The following is a 6,162-nucleotide window of genomic DNA, read 5'->3' as shown; positions in this document are numbered from 1 at the left end:
CCACTCCGCTCTCTGGCTGGCTCTCTGGCTCATTCGACTGGATCGTTTAGCTCGCCGCCGGTATGTGTGGCTTGCTAAGCGAGTGCTTTATTTCATTAAGTTTCCTTCAGTCTTTGTCTTTATGTTATGTGTATTTTAGCTTGCTAAAATCTTTTTTGACCAACATTGTGCTTAATACCCCGTTGTGCGGTTTTATATAGTTGCCTTTATGGTTGAACGCGGCATCTACTCGTATGAAGACCGCCTCGAATTGCTTACAAAGTGCATTTTGTTCGGTCATGGCTCAAACTCCAACTGGGCACAAATAGAAAATTTAGCAAAGATAACTACCAGCAGAAAAGTTTTTCTTAGCCGCTTTGTTTCCTTTTGGCCATTCGTTTGGCATATTTACATATTTATGAAGCAAAATATTAAGAAATATATACACCGAGCACACACAGGCGCACAGCAGAGAGGAAAGGCAACACCAACAGCAGATATGGCTGGCATAAAAGGCGCATAGATTTTTATGTCCTAGGTGCAAGTCCAAGTTGAGTCGAACTGAGGCAGCAGCTGACGAAGAAACAGGAGCAGTAGCAGCCATGGGAGGAGCAATTTGAGCAGTCAAGACCTGGGTAAAGCATTTGTGCTGCATATTTGCCTAAAAGAATTTCTTGAACGAAACCCAACGCAAGGCAGTACTACAAATTTTGAATAGCAATAATATTTGTAGACAAATATCTTTTACGAAGACACCGACGAGAACGACGTCGACGTCGACGTCGAAGTCAACGCGACCAACGCCCGCATGTCTGATTGTCCTGTTCATTTTAAGGTAAACTCAAAAATATTGAAGCAAGGACGCTAACACAAACTGGGGGTGGGAGGAATGGGTATGGAAATAGGCCCACCAAGGTTGAGGCACGATGCCTGGCATGCCTTGTGGCTGGGTTGGGTCTCTCAAGTATTTTCGGTTCGTCCGCCCATAAATTCATATTAATTCATAATAAAAATTTGTGTAGCATTGCAAATGTTTGGTGTTCTAGGTGAGCTAGGAGGGGTAGGCGGTCTATAAGGGGATGGGTACACAAGACGTTTGAATTATTTTGGAATTTGTAAATTAATATTTCAGTCGTGTGTTTGAGGCAGGTGTAATGCCGTGTATATTAATAATATTATCTCTTTCACAGCAGTTGCAAAAATATTTTCAAAAGTAGAGCGAAAAATATAAAAACAAGAAATGTAGCATACCTTTCTGCTGTTGTGCATATGCAATGTGCTTTATGAAATTCCATGGGTTAAAACAGTGCAAATTAATGGAAAATACGTCAGGCATGCCTAATAGGAACTTCACGCACACACACAGACACACACACATATATAAACCTACATATCTATATATAGTACGTATCTGACACCCCCGTGAGCTTGTGTTTCTTTTTGTTTGCTGGTGTTGCGGCTGTCTGCCAAAAACGATTAAGTTTGCTATAAATTCTAATTACCAGAGAATTACGAGTTGGAAAATTACATTTTATTATATGATAAAAGTTAAGCTTCAACTGGACGACGATAATGTACACTGAAATAGATTTACATGCGTATTCCCAACACACTCACAAACAGAAACAGAAACATGCGAAAAACGAACCGCAAACTCCACTTAATCATGTGTCGCTGTTTCCACCAGTCAGCTAGCCAGCCAGCAGCCAGCCAGGCGTCCAGTTAGCAATGGCCATAGGGCTAAAGCAGCGGGTTAGTCCGAAAAAAAACCAACCCCCAATACCTCCTATACTCTCCCCCCAGAAATAAAAAAAAAACAAGAAAGAGAACACGAGCTCAACTATTGCGCGCTGGCTGTATTCAAGTGTCAGAAGTGCAATTTATTTTTATGTTGTGTAGTGTGTGCGCAAAATAATGTGAGTCTGTGTACTATAGTATGTGCAAGTGTCTGAGTGAGTGAGTATGTGAGTATGTGCGAGTGTGTTTGTATAGTAGTGCCACACAACAATACACAAAATAAACAAAGCACTGCCCCAGCCAGAGGCATGTGGGTGGGTCCAGCTGGCACGGCAATAAAAACTAAACTGGAGTGTAGTAAATGAAAAGTGGTGATATAAATTTGCGCTAGTCAGCTTTTTGAGATTTTTGTGTTGAGTGTTAAGCTGCGGCGAAAATAGACGGTTATGAATTAAATCCCATGCAGGTATGCAATGGTCACAAGCTCCTTAAAAGCGAACCAAATGTCAATTGTTCCTAAGCTGCAATAATAATGACAAATTCCAGTAGGTAGGTGTGGCATTACCCACTTATCGGATAGCAGGCTTAAATTTATCAGTGGCTTAGAGCCAGATTAATTTTATACTTATGAGTCATTATAAATATACGACGTTTTAAACATGGGTATGAAATAATTGCTATTGGAATGAAATTAATTCGTTGAAACTTTCGGCTTCAAAAAATGAAGTAGAACTGTGTGAGTGGGAAAATGGAAGCATTTATATACATCCTGGATTTAAAAGAAAGCACTTTGCTCGTATTTTCTGTTTTTTTTTTTTATTGTAACTTTTTTGCTGTTCTGCTTACATTTATACGGAAAATATTTGCGAAGTAAATTTAATTTCGATTGTTGACGTAGCAAATGTATATTGAGTTTTTTGCAATAAATTGAATGTAGTATTACACGAAAAAACAGAAAAATAATTTGTAGAATATTACGTAAAACTGCCAAACAAAAGCTGAAAAAAATGTTCAAGGCCTTCACCCTGTTTTGTTCTGCAAACAAGAAGGCACGAAAAAATAGTTGAAAAAATAACGAGGCAAAAATAAGGTTTAACAATAATAATTAATTTTTTTACGTATAGCAAAAGGAAGCAGCTACGTAAAATTCTTGTAGTCTTAGCCAGATGAGCAAAACGTATATGAAAAAATTGGAAGCCAATGGTCTAATGAATGCTCAGCCTTATCGTTTGAAAGTCATCCTTCATGGCTGAATAATATTTTGGTGAAGTACCCTCCGCTTACAATTGATGTTGATTAAGTTCTTAGAAATAGGTGTAAGCTTATTATTCACTATTATTATAGATTTGAATCTTCCATCACACAATATTTTCAATTAAAATTAAACGCAATAGAGTTAAGGCTTAGTCAATCCTTCTTAGTCTTATTGATAGAAAGACTGAAAAATATTATAATAATACGCTGTGCCTTACCATTAGAATCGTGCCCTTGAATTCTATCGTGCAGAATTTGTGGATATATTGAAAGCCCATAACTAATTTTATCCATTTATTAGCTTACGTGAATGTATATGTAACGAAAGACAATTTATTGCTTGCAAGACTATACAATGTCTGAATCGTACAAATACCTATAGTAGGAGCTATTACTACAGCATTTGCTTACAAATATCTGCACACACGTTTTGGGTAAACTTCTCTTACCTTCATTTACACCTTAAGGTAGCTTAACTGGCATGTTGCAATCGCTGCAAAATTATGTTAGATGGTTGTGAAGAGGGTGGGGGAATCTTTGCTTGGCCAAGCACGCGGCCTCTGCACACATATTTTATTGAATTTTGATAGGCTGGTCTACAACTGCACCCAAAGCCAATAAATTGTTCGAACAGTAGCTTTAGCAGCCACAAATCTTGGCCACAGGAATCTCATTGCAGCGCGCATGTAATGGCAGTTATGGCCACGAGCGGCAATGTCTGCTTGCTTGCGGTTGAGTTCAACTTCGATTTAACACACATGCCAATATACACACACTAACACACACTCATACACACTCACACATACCACATAATCAATGGCCTCTTGCATACATGCAAACATGGCCGTTCTGAAGACAAACAACCGAACAGCAAGCTATATTCGATATATGCATGTAAGTGTTTGCTTAAGTCCATTTCTGTGAGTGTGAGTGTGTATGTATATATATGTGTATGTGTTGGTTTGGCATTGCAGCAAATGCAAAATTTATGAGCAGACATCGAGTAACTTTGACTGCAATCGATAAAAATGCACATTTTGAACAAAATTGGGGCAAAAAAATGTTCGTCGTCTGCGATACCTCTTTTCGACCTATTATTATTATACGCAACTAATGGCAACTTAATTTATTTATTTTCTAATTAAGTCGCATGTTGAAACAAAAACTTTTGGGGGACAAAAACTGCAATCGGCAAGCGGAAGCCAACAGCAATTGCAAGCCATGTAGCGGCATTTGCAACACGCCAAGAGCGAACACAGTGGCAAATGTTGCAAAAGTAACTTAAAATGTTCCATGTCACGTTTCGAGCAACTAATTTGTAAATTTTCGTCTAAAGGCAAAAAGTTTGCGGTAAATTTCGTTGTCGTGTTGCCGTGTCGTTGCGTTTTGTGTGAATGGGGCGAGACAGGTGGCCTGGCAATATGTCAAAGGCGCGAAGCACCCAACCCAACCCAGCCCAACCCGACCCGACCCCACACAAACTTAACCAGCTACCAGCTAGCTACCAGTCGGCAGCTGCATGCCATGTGGGACGTGTGCGGTTTGAATGCGGTTTTGGCTTAACAGCTCTATGTAAGCTACGCAGATGGTGGTGTCCTGACTGCCTGCCTGGCTGCTGCCTGGCTGGCTGACTGTCTAGCTTCTGGTTACCTGGGCTGATAGCTGCTGCTGTGCTCCACCTGCTGTTGCTGTTGCTGTTGCTCTTCCTGGGCTGGGCTGGGCTGTGCTGGGCTGGGCTATAAAACTCAATGACGTTAAAGTTGCTCATAATGAAGTTGACTGCTGGTTGTGACGATGACGATAATAGCAACGATGGAGACGATATAGACGATGACGATGGCGGCACGTACTGTCACCATTTGAATGTTGATTGAAATGTAGTAGTTAAACTTTGTGGCTGCTTAAAGATGGCATAGAACAACAACAACAACGCATGAGTGACACCTTTGTTCGCGCTATATCCATAAAAGGTCGCATCTTCGACTTATTTTCACTTGTACGAGTATACTTGTATAGTATTACAATCTAATGGTGAACAAATTACATCGTTGCGTTTAAATAAAAGGGCGCAAAACAGCTTACCTTACAAAAAATGACTAATGGTTAAAATGGTAGTAAAAATATTCATTTTTATTATTAACAAAAAAAAGCCACAAACGAATTTAACGGGCAAAATCAAACTAGATGGAATGTCAGAAACAAAAACCAAAACACCTAGTATTTTTAAAATCATTGGAGTTAAAAATTAATTGAACTAATAGAGTATTATATACGTGTATATCCTATCCTTGTGAACACTTTTTACTCAAGGATATCATTTGGTTGTTGTAGCCTTTATATTATTTTAGCTTAAATCTTTCAAAAAAGCATCCCATTTTTCTTGACAAATGTGCAACTGACAATGCGAGTTTTATGCGTAATTTATAATGAGCATTTTCACCTGCTCTCAACCAAACTGCCTTTTCCCTTTAAATCTGAATCTTTGGAAATATAACAAATAAATAAAAACTATGAGTTCCTCAAATAAATAATAAATATTATGAAAAATTGCATTACAGCAAATTTGTTAAATGCTCTATGTAACGGTTACAGAGTGATATGGGACTTGGTAGTCGACATGCGTAGGAGCGGCACGCTTAGGGTTTCCGCTCTGGCTCGTTGGCAATGGACAACTGCAAACGGCAAACTGACTTTGGACGGACTTGCAGCTACACTAAACTGCACACACGTGATCAGAACTCAGATGTTGGCGAGTCTGATTACACCCTCCCTACCTTGGTCATTTCTAAAAGCCACAACAACAAAAAAAGAATATTAACAATGATCCCTTACGCTGCAAACTAAAACTTACGAAGGCATTGGGTTCGGAGTGAAATCAAAAAAATTGGTTAATTAGCAATACATTATAATTTATTTAAACGAAAATGAAAAAGAGAGTAATAAAAGAAAATGGAGCATTAACAAAATCAAGAAGACGACAAAATAATATATGAAAAATTACAAAATCTAAAAACTATAACTTGTAAAATATAAATAAATACTGCTTGACAGAAAAATATATTAAATAACCGCTCAGTGGCGTAGAAAAAAAAAGTTTCTTCAGTGGGTATGTAATTGAGTTTCCAATGCCCTATTTCTCGAAAAATGCATAAATACAAGGAATAAATAATCAGCTGTCTACTTACGGCTGTG

Source organism: Scaptodrosophila lebanonensis, unplaced genomic scaffold, assembly GCF_003285725.1.
Source record: "Scaptodrosophila lebanonensis strain 11010-0011.00,11010-0021.00 unplaced genomic scaffold, SlebRS2 tig00000043-arrow-pilon, whole genome shotgun sequence".
NCBI classification, from domain to species: domain Eukaryota; kingdom Metazoa; phylum Arthropoda; class Insecta; order Diptera; family Drosophilidae; genus Scaptodrosophila; species Scaptodrosophila lebanonensis.
Note: the sequence above shows the minus strand (reverse complement) of the source record.